The sequence below is a fragment of the Poecilia reticulata genome, chromosome 4 (assembly GCF_904066995.2).
Source record: "Poecilia reticulata chromosome 4, P_reticulata-male-v2, whole genome shotgun sequence".
In the NCBI taxonomy this organism is placed as follows: domain Eukaryota; kingdom Metazoa; phylum Chordata; class Actinopteri; order Cyprinodontiformes; family Poeciliidae; genus Poecilia; species Poecilia reticulata.
The window spans coordinates 29,012,424-29,027,649 of record NC_088833.1 but is presented as its reverse complement, the minus strand read 5'-3'; the positions used below and the strand labels follow the sequence as shown (position 1 = coordinate 29,027,649).

The 15,226-nt window shown below is 37.0% G+C and overlaps 1 long non-coding RNA gene across 2 annotated transcripts; it reads right to left on the bottom strand.

Moving 5' to 3' along the window:
* Positions 1-7,611: 7,611 nt before the first annotated feature.
* Positions 7,612-9,585, bottom strand: LOC145551318 (uncharacterized). 2 transcript variants are annotated; one of them, XR_014087129.1, is made up of 3 exons: positions 9,408-9,516; positions 8,074-8,356; positions 7,612-7,988 (listed from the first exon to the last, which is right to left on the bottom strand). It is a non-coding gene; the product is annotated as an uncharacterized LOC145551318 (long non-coding RNA). The 2 variants fall into 2 exon arrangements; XR_014087128.1 differs by lacking the exon at positions 7,612-7,988 and having other exon boundaries at positions 8,030-8,356; positions 9,408-9,585.
* Between the last annotated feature and the right edge of the window lie 5,641 nt (positions 9,586-15,226).

The window sequence follows — 15,226 nt, the reverse complement described above, 5'->3', positions numbered from 1 at the left end:
ACAGCTGAAAAGGATCTAGTTCTCTGTATTTTGCACCTTCAAACGCTGTAGGAACATGTTAACAAGTTGAAGCCGCATGCCCCCATGTGGCTAAACTTAAATGACATACAAGTCGTCATCAGAACTGTAAATGAGCTTCTTTTTAATTTTTTTTAAACAGTGGCTGTTACTGAGATTTATGTGGTAGGCAGCCATTGTGGATATTGGAAGTGTATTAGTTAGCTAATTGACTTGTGGGGAGCTTTACCTTCAATTTTCTTATACAAACTTGGAGATTTTAGCCTTGTAAAAGCCAGCCCTTTGTTTTACGCTTTGCTTCATACAAAGGGTTTAGATGCTAGTCGTGGACTCTGTTGAAGTTTTACCCAGTTGCTAACGTTTGTCCGTGACGTATGTAACGAGCCAGTTTGATGCTATGAAGCGTAACAGAAATTGCCAGTGTTGAAAACAACCATTTTCCACTGCAGGGAGACAAATGCTGAGCTAAACAAGATGGCTATCAAAGTTAGCTCAGTATTTGGAAGCGTGGCCAAGACAGACTAAACGACTTTGTTAACTTCCTCCACCGGTAATGCTAAAAGTAGACGCTACGATTCTAAAACAGCGCAGAAATTTGATGTCGTCATTCTCCTATTCGCTGATAGACTCGATTGAAGTTCTACCAGAGAAATCCAGGTCAATGGGAGAAAACCCAGACGGAGAGCTGAGAATAGATGAGAATCAAGTGGAATTACATAGAAATATAACGGCCAGGCTTGGAAATGTCAACGTGTGAGCAAAAACAGAATTTGTAATTACCTGCATGATTCCACCAATGAATCAGTGCCAATTGATAAAAATGTGTTTTCGTTTTTTTCATTTTCTTTTTAAACCAACAAACTATGAAAGTCTTAATTTAAAAAGGCTGTCAAGATGGTGACACTCAGAAAAGATAGTATGAACTGTGGTGGCTCTTATTGTTTTACATTGTTGTCCCACAATTAAAGGTTGCCAGTTTCAGATTTAGGGTTCAGGATGGAGTTGTACACAAACTTTAGTGAAAAATATTCATGACAGGTTAACTGATGAATGTAGGTGTAAATGTACAATGTAGTTTCTGGGAAATGCTGCAAAATACGATACAAGAACATAGTAGCTCCATCAAAACAACAACAAAACAACAACAAAACAACACGTAAGAAGGTATGAAATGTATCCGGAATTAAAAAAAAGATGAGAAATTAAAGCAGAGATGTAAAATTAAAAATCAGTCTTTCTATTAAGTGCTTTAATCGCCACATAATTGCCTCTGCACACCATTTCAGATTCTCTGCATGCGGACATGGTACAAACACAAACAGAGCGCCATGTGTTGCCTCTAACAACAATGCTTTAATGAAATGTCGCGAATCCTTAATGAGTCTCAATATCTCGTGATAAATTTCATAATTATTCAACCCCAACACAACCGGAGCGGGAAATTCATCAGTCAAAGCAAATTAGTTGGGATCCATTAGGGTTCAGTGTCTTGTAGGGACATTCACTTTATTAGCTTCTTACACCCATTGCCATAATTGAGAGCATATTTCATTTGGCTCGAGCTCCACTTTACTAAATGACTGCTCTTTCCCCTTTTCTTTTTTCCCCTTTTCTTTTTCTTTTTTTTTCTTTTATTTACAAAGTGAGGCTCTGTCATGCACAACGTCCGTACAATAGGTTATGTAAAACCAAGACAATGCAGTTCTCCTCGGAACGTTTCACCATTTTTTTTTCTCTTCGTTCTGCTGGCTTCAATCCGTTCATCTGAAACCCCAAACGAGACGAGAGCAAAGACGAACTCGCCAATAATGAAAGAATGTTTTGTGTCTTTGGCGAGAAAGGGCAGAGCAGGTAGCCCGTTGTTGATCAGCGGCACGCGGCGGCAGAGGATAATTTCTTTAGGATGACTGACGACAGCTTCCACTCACAGACGCCTCTCTTGTTTTGTCTTGGGGCTGCCTCGGGGTGCGCCTCTTCCCTCACTCCCCTGCCTCGCGTTTTGACAACCTGCAGACATCTCAGATGAGTGGCATTCTTCCCACAGAGACACGGAGTCTCAGACTTTGAAAGAATGAACAGTAAATCCTCCCTGTTTGGTGTTGAGACCAGGAGATGCTGAGTGGCAGAGAGAGTGATACCAGTGGAGTTAACTGATTTTAAGATTATGGATTTAAGATTAACTATGATGTGTTCCTTTATAATAATACAACTGCAATTAAAAAGCATCGCAAAGCAGCCTATCTAGTTTTGTTGCGAGTTCTATTTTAAAAAAAAAGAAGCTAATTTGTTATTGTTTAATGCACCACATTTGTCAACCAGAAGGATTTGTGGCCAGTTTATAAAAAAAGATTCTGGTCTGAATTAAATGTATAAGGAGTAGATGACTGTTGGTATCAGTAAAACTCAAGTAAAATAATAAACTTATTGTAACCAGGCTTTAAAAGCTAAGAAGTGTTTTATTTTTATTTGGTTAGTATTGCTACTCAAAAATGTTGAACTTTTGCATTTGCACCAGAGTATTTTATGGTGATTAAGCATGACAGACAAAATAGTGCAGAACTAAAGTAGAGAAAAGATGCTTTAAAAAAAATGAAAATCTGAAACTCTGCTGTCCCTGATGAAGAGTGTCCCCACAGCATGATTCTGCCACCGTCGTATTTTACTTTGAGAATGTCATGTCCACAGTCATATTCAGTAAATTTGGATATTGTTGAAAGTTAATTTAGTAAGTTAATTTCCTAAGTGAAACACATCAAATAGCTTAATTCCAAACAGATTGATGTTTTCTGTTAATTATGATAATTTTCTGCTTAGAACTAATGAAAAAATATTTAAGATTAGAATATTAAATCAGGCTAATGCAAGCTTCCTGCTTTTTATCAGTTTTCAGATTTTTTTTTAAGGAAAATTTATCTGAAAGCCAACCAAACTTCTTTTTTTTAGTTAGTAATTTCTATAAATAAAGCGATTTTAGTTAGTAGTTAGATTTTAACAAGATCAAGTTTAAACAAGCTTGAAAGTGTGTATTCAGTTAATAAATTTAAACATGCTGATGGCTAAAATGTAAAATATTAATATTTATATATAGTTGTTGTGCTTCCTGATTTGAATCTTCTTCCCTCAGTAATGGCTTCCTCACTAAAGTGTGTTATTTTCAGTGCAGTCTGGCAGTACTTGCTCATGGTGCCTTCAGTGATCATGAAAAGATGGAATATTTGACTCCTTTGATCAGCAAGCTACTAGTCAGATTTTTGACCCTGACTTGATTTGATCTTCCATCCCTAGAAAAAAACTTTTGGTAAAAATCTCCCAAGGTTAAAGAGTGTCTTTTTTTCCCCCCTTTTTCTTTCTTCTTTTCAGAATTATTAAGGGACGCTGCATTTTCCACAGCAGCAGAAGGACTTCATTAAGGCCTTGTAGTAATGTTCTAATCTTTTCCTTCCCACATCATGGCTGTGTTTGTCCAAAAAGCCTCTGCTGTGGAGCTGACCTGATTGGAAGGTAATAAAAATCTAAGTCGAACAAAGGATAGAAATAAGCTACATTCAAGCAAGCACGTAAACACACACACACACACACACACACGCACACACACACAGAAAAAAAGCACCCTTATCATCCCTGTTTCATTTAGAGTTGATTGCTGTCGGATTATAATGCAATCACCACGCTGCGTGAGCCGTAACTATGGGAACTGGTTTTAACTGTTTATCTTGCCAGAGATCTTAATTTAAGTTTGAACACTCTGTATCACTTTAGATGTGAGAGACATGGGAAATTGACAAAAAGGGTGAGGGGGGGGGGTTGAGGGGGACAACAAAGAGCGAGGAGGCAATGGGAGCTGTGGAAAAAAGGGAGAAAAAAAGAAGAAAAATGAAGAAACAGACACGTTCTTGTTCTGTCTGTTGTATTTCATTTGCAATTTGCTCTGTCTTTGAGGGGGAAATCAATTTATGATGACAATCCGCAGGGTAGTCATGAAAGGAGAGGAGCTCCTTTGCCATGGGAAAATTTCTCCTGGAGAATGTCACTAATCTTGGTAAAATGAATCATTCACACTTTATTTGGACATCTGTGTTAGCCCCCTTCCCCCTGTTCTCCCCCCCTCGACTTTCATTCATTTGTGACAGTTTTATTACTAGTTGTGCAGGTGGCTGGGGGCTCAGGAGTCAGACAAGAATGCCACATGGAGATAGTCCAAAATGCTGAGCAGCTCTCTGGTCTCTAATGACGTTTCCTCTGCTCTGCTCAGCACAACCTTCGCCGTCATAGCGGCTGCCTCTGCTAGCAAACCATTAATGCCTGAAGACGCACACTGGACCAAAATCAAGACCTTTTATTCTCCCCCTACATTTGGAACTGCAGCCTTTTCATCAGTTATCTAATGTCTAATGTGTGAACAAAGCCAGACAGAACCTAACCTTAAAATAGTGAGTTCAATGGATCAACGAAAAATGTAACTGTATTTGTCAAATAGATGAATATATTTTGACCAACAATTGAAAAATATGTTGAAAAAGCTCCTACTTTCAAACCAAATATTCAGTATTTTTGACTCAAATACAACTTTGTAGTATAAAAAAAAAAGTGCTAAAGCTGGTGTAGTCTTTCCTATTATGGCGCATTGAAAAATGTGAGTTTAGAGGAGCTGTATTATGTGCTTTCCAGGCATATAGTGTCATTTTATAGAACAATCGAGTACCTGTATACATCAGTTGTTATAAAAATGTTAAATTAAATATGACTTCATAGAAATTTTACTTCCTAATTTAATTCTTTGAAATTGAGCCTCTGTATCTTTAAAAACTCCTGTTTTTCTGAAACCTTCAAGAAGTCATCACAACATGGCTCCTCTATTAACGCTTTAACTTTTTTTTTTTACCAGCATCTGAGAGGTAGCTCACAAAATGAGCTCAGGAGATGCACACTTCCACCAGGCTAATTGCTGCTAGCTAGTCTGAAGAACCTGAGTTGCAGTTAAGGCAGAGGGTTGCTCTGTGAGGCGGAAGCTCTGGAAACTGCAGCTCTGAGGAGGAGCTGTGTCTCAAAGGCGGGGCTAGGTCCACACAGGCATTTTGCACACCTGAGTGGTTGCCACAGGAGATTAAAGGATTTCTCAAACATGCATAAAAGAATCAAGGCAACACTCCAGTATGTTTTTGATGAGAAAATAACATTATAACATGATCTAATGCTAAAATAGAAAAAAGTCAAGTTTACATAATACTGTATCAGTCTAAACATGAAATATTGAGGGAAATTTTGTGGAACTTTTCTGATTAGAAACATCTAATTAACTGACACATTCGAGTTAATCGAATGTGTCGGATGTATTTTAAGGCCACACCTAGAACACATTGCTGTCTTGTTTGACATGATGGGAACGTCACCACGGATCAGCCAAGACATCAAGAGCTATAGTCTGGCTCATCCTTGGCCTTGGAAACACTTTACCGATGGCTGAAGATGCCGCGTTCATTTGTGCAACAATACTTCAACAATACTTCTCTCACTTCAGGATGACGCAGGGACACCTATTAGACCAATTTATGCCTCAGTTCAACCATTTTTATACAAGTGTAGACATGATGGGAATGTCAAAACATCATGCTGCTCAGGAAAGAAATGAGTGTCCCAGAGATTAATAAAGACGTTTTCGTCCAAATTGTGCAAATTGAACAAAAGCTAAAGACATTGTGAAGACGCAGGCTTAAACTGGTATGACAGAGTCATTATCCACAGTGAAACGTGTTCCTCTACTCACATAAGCTGAAAGGCTACTCAGTGAAGAGGAAGCTTCACTCCAAAATAAACATTATGAACCCCAAATGGCAGTTTGCTATGAGAGGCCCCAAGGGCCAAAACTTACAAACTCTCTAACACATACTATCAAACTCTCTTATACGTACTATCAAACTCTCTTACATTCACTATCAAACTCTCTTATACATACTATCAAACTCTCTTACATTCACTATCAAACTCTCTTATACATACTATCAAACTCTTTTACATTCACTATCAAACTCTCTTACATTCACAGTCAAACTCTCTTACATTCACAGTCAAACTCTCTTACACGTACTATCAAACAACGGAAGTTAACTTAAAATTTCAGTTTCTGATTGGACCCCAGGCAAGAGTAGGCGGGTTTTCATGGACCGAAAAATAGCTGAGCGGCAGCGACTCACAGAGGCAACTAATATTTTAAATGACATCGTTAGCGCTCCTACAGTAATGTCAGCATTATCAGAAGTGTTTTGAAGCTGACAGCCAGCATCGGAAACCCCATTTATCAGTGGGAAAAAGCTAGCCGCCTCTTGGGAAATGGCAGTAAAGCCAGCCTGCACTCAATTTTAATGTGCGTGACAGCACAAGTTATGGCGCTCTCTTTTCAAAATAAAAGCTCATCTCCGGTTTATGTTTGATTCATGTTTCTCTCCTGCAGCTTTAAAAATTTAAAACTTTGTGTTAATTGATTAGCTAAAGGAAATCATGTATCCGGAAAAAAAATTAAAACATATTATGTGGGCAAAAAATTCCGCATACCACATATGTGCTACCTCTATCAAACTTGCTGACATTTGACATGCAAAAAATCTTTCAGATTACATAAACAATACTTCTCTCACTTCAGGATGACGCAGGGACACCTATAAGACCAATTTTAACTGAGGTTGCACATATGTGCTTTACAGGATTTTTTGCCTACACAATATATTAAATTTTTTTCAGATACATAACGTCGTTTTGCAAATTAATTAACACAAAAGCTTTAGCCTCTTATAGCCGCCGTAGACAAACTTGACGTGTGAATCAAACATAAACCGGAGATGCGCTTTTATTTTGAAAATAATAAAATAATCGCTGCCGCTCAGCTATTTTTCTGTCCGTGAAAACCTGCCTACTCCTGCCTGGGGTCCAATCAGAAACTGAAATTTTAAGTTAACTTCCGTTGATTGCAACTTGCAATAACCAAGTGGCGGGCATAGGGTACAGGAACATCTGTGCAGAATATGGACTGGAAGATCAAAGTGGGGAACACCCCCAAAGGTGGTGGAGAATAACCGAGCTAAGATCCTGTGGGACTTCCAGATCCAGACAGACAAAATGGTAATGACGAACCAACCAGACATTGTGGTGGTGGATAAACAACAGAGGAAAGCCGTTGTGGTGGATGTAGCCGTACCAAGTGATTACAACAACTGGAAAAAGGAGCACGAGAAACTGGAGAAATACCAGGGCCTCAGAGAGGAACTGGAAAAGACCTGAAAGGTGAAGACCACAGTACCTTACCATACCAACTTTATTTATGAAGCACTTTATACACCAATAAATTGATTAAAAACAGAAGAAAACTGACCAGCAGTAGAAGGGTTAAGAACACGATAGAACCGAGCTGCAGTGCATGCTTTAGCTTTAGCACAGGACAGACAGCGTTATCTCAAATAAAACAGGCATATGGTCTGAAAATAATGAGTCACCAATCACTAAATTACAAACTGGTAGACCATAAGATAAAACCAGATCAAGACTGTGACCATGCTCATGGATAGCACCAGTCAGACTGCACAAAATTAAAAGAATCGATAGCATTAAGAAATGACTGAGCCATAGGTGAAGAAGGACAACAGACATGAATATTAAAATCACCAACAATGAGAACTTGGTCATACCTTGGCATAATATCAGCCAGGAAATCAGAAAAGTCATTTATAAAGTTTTTGTTGTACTTCGGTGGCCGATAGACTGTTGCACACAGCACAGTGTGAGAGCTGCCGAGTTCAAATAGGCTAATCTCAAAGCTACTAAACGAGGCCAGAGGCAACTGTTTACAAGTAAAACTGCTTTTAAAAACAGTCACTATTCCTCCACCGGACCCCGACATCCTTGGATCATTAAAATAGCCGCAGTTCCGCGGTACAAGTTCATTAAAAATGCTGGAGTCACCAAACCACTTGTCCATGATTCTGTTATAAATAAAACATCCAATCAATGAGAGGAAAAGAAATCCCTAATGACCAAAGTTTTATTTGTCAGCGACTTGGCATTTACCAAACTGATCCTGGCAGAAATCGGCGGGTCTACACCATCAGGTGGCATCCGGTGCTCCCGGCAAAGAGGCCGCAGGTTGCTAGGATTCACCCTGTGTCTACAGGGCCGAGGAGCGCAGGGTCCCTCGGAGCAGTCACCTCCAAACTGGAGCAGTGGCTAAAACTGGATCCCAGGAACAGCATCAGACATCTCAGTCCAGAAATGGGCAGTTCTAGGCACAGCCAAGATACTGCAGCTCCCAGGCTTCTGGTAGAGGACCTGAGCTCAGAGGATGAGAGTCCACCTGCGGAAGGGTGAGAAGGGATTTTTTATAAATATTTATATGTACACTTTGAGTATCTTCAAGTAGGTTTGATTTTAACTAGTGTTTCACCTTGCAGTAAACTACATTACTTTTTTCTTATGTGCACAACTATCAAACGTTTCCCAAATACAATGTGACCCCAACACTGAAACTGTGAGTTTCTGTAACAGTATACGTTGAGTAACTGAGGGAAATAACATGAACATACAATATTTAGGGCTCTCCAACAAGCACCAGGATGTGCAGAAGTGCTCACATTCCATAACTATTTCTAGCATTTGCAATGCTGCAGCCACAAAGTTCCAAGATATTTTACAACAAAGATGATTACTTCAGATCAACACAAAGTGCTGCATAACTGTAAAGTGTAAAGAAAACAATTTGCAAACTTTCTACCTTTCTGATAACATTTTAAAACTTAGAAATCTGACTTGTTATCTGGGCCCCGTAAGAAAACTTGGGAACAGGAAATTTAACAAGGCAAGTGATATCAGATCTGGACCTGTCCGAACAATATCAGATGATACATAGGGTGCTCACAGAAAGGAACATTTTAAGGCTGCTTTTAAAGCGGGTGTTTCTGCTTTTTAACAGAATTCCTTTAACTCAAAAGAGTTAAAGCCAATTCTTAGGAGTTTAAGATGGTGTTTTTTTAATTACTGCCTTTAAAAATCTGATGCTTATTTTGTGGAACTTTGTGGAACTTGGTTACCAGAAAACGCGATCATCTCTTAGCAACAGATTAACAACAAAAATTCTTATTGATCAAAAAATATAAGATTTCTTCTGCTCTTTGAAATACCACTTATTTTATACTTGTTAAGAATTGTGTAGTTGGTGAATTTTGAAGAAAAGTTAATTCTTTTTGTCATTAGTAGTAAATATATAAAACAAACATTCAACTCAAAAGTAAAAATCTCGATTTATACTTCGTGGCAGTTCGTTAGCAGTAGAAAACGGTTATTTCTTAAAACCAAATTAATAAGTTATATAGTTTATAAAACATAAGCTATTTCGAAATAATGCTTACCTGATTAGATACAAGACATTTGCCGCTGGCAAATTTTGAAAAAGTGAAAACCTTAAGTTTACTTCGTGGCATTAGTTACCCGAAAACACACCCATCTCTTAGCAACAGGCTAGCAATAAATTCTTATTGATCAAAAAACATAAGATTTCTTCTGCTCTTTGGAAATACCAGAATTGTGCAGTTGGTGAATTTTGTAGAAAAGTTCATTCTTTTTGTCATTAGTTTACATATTTTATAAAACAAACATTCAACACAAAAGTAAAAATCTCTAAACATAATTGTACCAAAATACACTTTTAATATATTAAATAAAAGTATACTTCAAGTGAAAAACATATATATTTGCCCAAGTGTAAATATACACTTTCTCAAGTATATTTAAAATATATTTTGTGTATATTTAAAAATATATGCTCAAACTACAAAATTTTAAAATTCACTTAGCACTACTTTAGATGATTAATTTCAGTATGTTCAAAATTCTATCTCAATTTTAGGGTAATAAAGTATGCCTTAATTTTCTTTATTTAACCAGGTGAACCCCATTGAGAACCAGATCTCATTTTCAAGAGGGACCTGGGCAGAAGTCTGCATCACGCAGCAACCTGATTACAAAATAAAACTAATTGATACATATACAGAAGTATATCTTTTAGGCACCTTTAAAGTGTGTTTAATGTAATATGTAGGCATACTTTTTAAGAAGTACCTAAAAACTATGAATTTTTAAGTGCCTTAATAATCTTTTACTATTTATTAAAATTGCACACACAAAAAAAAGATAATCATGATGTAATTTTTAAGAAAGTACCCAATCCATTTTCAGATGTGTGATGTAAAACCTGCATTAGCTCCAGTGCACACTCCTGACCAGATGGTGGCGGTATTGCACACTTTCATTTATTTAAAAAACGCCACAAAGAGAAGAAAAAACTTGAACACAGTGAAGATAACAAGCACTGTTCAAATTCGCCATTTTTACTCGCATAATATTGCCTTCAAAGTAGAGAGGGCTTTGACAATAGTTACAAATTTTGGTAAATTCAAGCTGGTGACGTCAGGTTACATTGTGCTGCATTCAATGTTATCGGAAAAAAGAGATTCCGATAACAAATCGGACATTAAGCACAAATCAGACATGCGCTTAATGTCCGATTTGCCATAACTATTTACTGAATTCAGAGTCGCCAGCTGGGGTGGCAACAGGGGTAGCAAGGCTCTCATTTGGGATGGCAAATACCACCCCAGTAGATCCGCCCCTGTGTGAATGTAAGAGAGTTTGACTGTGAATGTAAGAGAGTTTGACTGTGAATGTAAGAGTTTGACTGTGAATGTAAGAGTTTGACTGTGAATGTAAGAGAGTTTCACTGTGAATGTAAGAGTTTGACTGTGAATGTAAGAGAGTTTGACTGTGAATGTAAGAGAGTTTGACTGTGAATGTAAGAGAGTTTGACTGTGAATGTAAGAGAGTTTGACTGTGAATGTAAGAGTTTGACTGTGAATGTAAGAGTTTGACTGTGAATGTAAGAGTTTGACTGTGAATGTAAGAGTTTGACTGTGAATGTAAGAGTTTGACTGTGAATGTAAGAGTTTGACTGTGAATGTAAGAGTTTGACTGTGAATGTAAGAGTTTGACTGAATGTAAGAGTTTGACTATGAATGTGAGAGTTTGATAGTTTGACAGTATGTGTAAGAGAGTTTGATAGTGAATGGGTTCGGCGGAGCCTCTGCCGCGGAGTTAAAGACACACTTGTGTAAAGTCGTGGTGACGCTCCCTGCTCTGCCATCACTTGCTGCAGAGGATCACTTTACATTGCTTAGCCAATCAGAGCTGCGGAGGAGCTCTGATTGAAGGAGCTCCACTCTCAGCATGGATTTGAACTTGTGTCTTTAATTACTTCAGCAAAGCTCACAGTTTTTACCAAATTCTGTAGCTTTCGGTGTACTTCTAAATCTGCTCCTTAGTCACATCTTTTCGGGGTTGGTACTGCCTCTAGTGTTGTGGGGTGGTAACACAACTAATATAATTACATTATTAAATCAGAATACCGCAAAGTATGTATTATTTATTTTTCATTCTCTTAAGAATGTAGAGCTAATTAAATGATTTAAACATGACATTAAAGTGGTTCCAGTTTCTCTCGATGGCCAACCTGTTGAAACTGTGGCAAATTTTAAATACCTTGGGTCGTTCCTGGACAGTCAGCTCAACTTGGCTGAAAACACTGACTATATTTTGAAGAACTGTTCTTAGAGACTCTACCTTTTAAGAAGACTTAGTGATCATGGGGTGACCCAACTAGACTCTAGTTGGGTCACCCCTATGTCTTGAATTTGGGGGGAAAAAAATCATACTTTATTTATCACTACAGAAGGGTTCAGTGGATGCGAATATGAAACTGGTGGGTTCGGTACCTCAAAAAAGGTTAATAACCACTATTATAAGGTGTATCCAAGCAAGGAGGCCTGCAAACCTGACGCCAGTTCTGTCAAGAAACCCAAAACGTTTGAGCCAAGTCGTACAGTTTTAAGGCAATACTACCAAAGACTACTACTACTACTGAGGTCCTTCTTCTATTTTTTTTCTTGTTAATTTTGTTTGCGTTTTTCACTTTTACCTGCCTCTATAGAGGATGTATATATTTCTCCGATACAGTCGCCCTCTGACTATGAGAGTGAAAAGCATTCGCGGTGTCAACCCTACATAGAATATTTTGCGAGTCTCTTGAGCCTTTCTGTTGTATCGGGTCCTTGAGCTAAATCTTGCACTTTACCTCCTTTAAAAAAAAAAAAAATCCATTATCAAAACAAGCCGATAATAAATTCAATTCCACTTTTACTCTTTTTCTCCCACTCGTTCACTGTACTTTCCAGAAACACAAGTAGACTGAATTGTGAGCTGGCATGCGAAATGAAAGTGGCAAGGTCAGGCAAGATCAATAAGAAGTTAATTAATGAGGAGTATGCAATGTTGTGTAAGTATGGATTTCTGAAAAACCTATGAGTGTGTTCCAATAACTGAAATGTCACCAGCATTTGGGTGGTAAAAAAAAAAAGCCTACCTTTTAATTTACCTGGAAATAGTATCCTAATAAAAACGTTCGTATCATCAGCTCCCTGATATATGGTGGAGATTTTCTTCAGTACTCGTGTTTTGTACGGAACGAACCAATGAGGCACAAGCAGACAAAAATAGCTGTCAAAATAGCCTTGGTGTAGAGGACAAAAGACAAAAACACAAAGACATGAATATAGACTGTGTACATGTACTGGCCATTTTATTAGCAACACCTTACTATTACCCATAGGCGTAGGAAGTGGGGGGACCCGATATTGGAGAGAGCCACATTCGTCCCCCCCAATAATTTCACCGCAGTTGCGAAGAATTTTAAAATCTTCCACTCGCATGCTTTTATTTTGAAGGCGCACAACAGCACATTCAGCAGAGCACTCCCCCCCCCCTTAACCGCTCAGAGTAAGAGAAACTCGTTTGAATGAAGTAAACGATCTGTCAGGAATGTTGCCATGAATATCGCTCGTTTATAACATCTTGTTGTCAGTTTACCTTTATATATAGAACTAAATCTTATTGGTTAAGCCATAATAATTCTGGGATCGTCACATGTTCAAAATTTTACTGATAACTGTTTAAAAGTTAGCTAGTATAGTCACAATGATTTAGAATGAGACTGAAACAGCTGCAAAATGAGCCTTTTTATTATTTAAAGTAAGCAACACATGATCATACTCGACCACTTAACATGTATTTATATTATATTATTTAGATATTTAGGAGAACAGCAGTCCTAGAATGATGAAGAAAGGTGAAGAAGCTCTGGTGAGGTCTTCATTTAGTTTATTGAAATATGTATCAACTGTTTTTAATTTTTAAATAAACTAAACTATTTTATTATGAGAGAAGCAGGTCAGGGAAGACATAGGAGAGCCAGGTGGTGTTTCAGAGTGTGAAGATATAAAAATTACATTAATTTCAATATAACCAGAAAGGAGAACAGGTGAAGACTGATGTCAGGTTTCTTTCAACGTTTCATTATTTTTTTCATTATTTCCACACTAAAAGGGTAATGGTTAGCAAATAAGAAAAGTGCTCGAGGAGAAGTTTAAAAATAAATTAGTGAAAATTTTTGCTACACAGTAAATAGATTTGAGATGTATAATAATGTATAAATCTGAAAATTAAGTTGTTTAAATTCTCATTCTGTATGATAAAAAAATACTTTTTATATTTAGTTCACATTCTGATCCTGTAAATTACTGTAGTGTCTGTTGTAAATCCATGAATCCAAGCAGGAACACCAGGCTGCAGAGAGTCAGAGGGAGGCAGAGACAGAAACACATATCTGTAGATATTTTTAATTAAATGTTTGCGGCTAAAAATGACAGGAGAATAAAAACATTTAGGCTTTTTGCTTCAGTGTTTTTTATGGCTCATGTTTGGTAAGTTACTGAATGCAGAGCTGGAAAGTGATACTGAGTTAACAGTGAGGAGCTAAGGTGTCTGTTAGACGTGAAAAGTATCATTTTTATTTATTTTGTAGATCAAACTGTTGCACTGATGTAGAGAGTTGTTCAAGAAGAACAAAACTTGTTTTTTAGATTTTATTTTTGTTGGTCAAACTGATGTATTGAGTTTAAAACTGCTGAGTCCTATTTTATGAGCTGTTTTCTACTTTGGTTTTAGAAAGAGGTAGAACCAATTCAATTACCAGTCAATTTATTTCAATGCATTTTGACCAGTAATCAAATGTCTTTTGACCAATAAAATATATCAGAATCTGGTAGCCTGTCTGTGGTACCAGAGTATTTATCTTGCTAGTTGTGAGGCAAATTCTAAAGTGAGTGTTCATCCTGGAATGATGGTCATTATACTATGCATAACTTTAATCTGATTATTGGATTGTATATAGTAACATGTTAGAATACTTGTTACTGAAACATGAGTCAGATTAGAGTAACGCATTACTGACGTGTTGATGGGATACTTGTTTGACATTTCTGCTCAAGCTATTTACTGATCTGTCAGGTTTCCAATATGCGTCCCCCCCAGTGACAGACTCGTTCCTACGCCTTTGCTATTACCTGGTTGGACAGAACCGCTTCAGTTCTTCACCAAGGTGTCTGAAGCATTCTTTAGAAACCTTTGGGTCAATTTTCATAGTTTTTCAGTCACCTGACCTACTCTTTGATGTTATTCATAAAGTATTTACTTTGTCATGGTAACATAATAAAACATAGCTAAGTAGAGTAAAAATGTTTTTTTAAAGTTAGTTTACACTTAAAATGTTTTGCATTGGTACATGTAAATCAGATTTTTTTTTTTTGAAAGGTTTATTCTTTTCATTAAATTGATTGACCAATTGAACACAGATTAATTACACATAGATTGGCCTTTACAATTCAGTTTTTTGGTTAATTATGATCATTTTACTAACAAAAAACACAACATTTAATATGTTCTTTTTAACATATTAAATGCTAAGAACATTTAATATGTTCTTTTTAATATATTCATATTAAACACAAATATGTTGTGTTTAATATGGTCTTTTTATTACAAAAGACCATGATAAAAAATGGTATTTGGAAATTTTTTATTAAAAAATAAAAAAATGTGAACTTAATAAAAAGTATGATTCATACCTCCTCAAAGATTGGCATTTTCAAAAGGTTCTTTGAATCTGCAACAAAAAACATGTCGTAATTGACTGAAAATGACTAAATTTGATCTGGACAAGCAAATATTGCCACTGTGGCACTATATACATCCTCTATAGTGGCAGGTAAAGAACAATATGTAT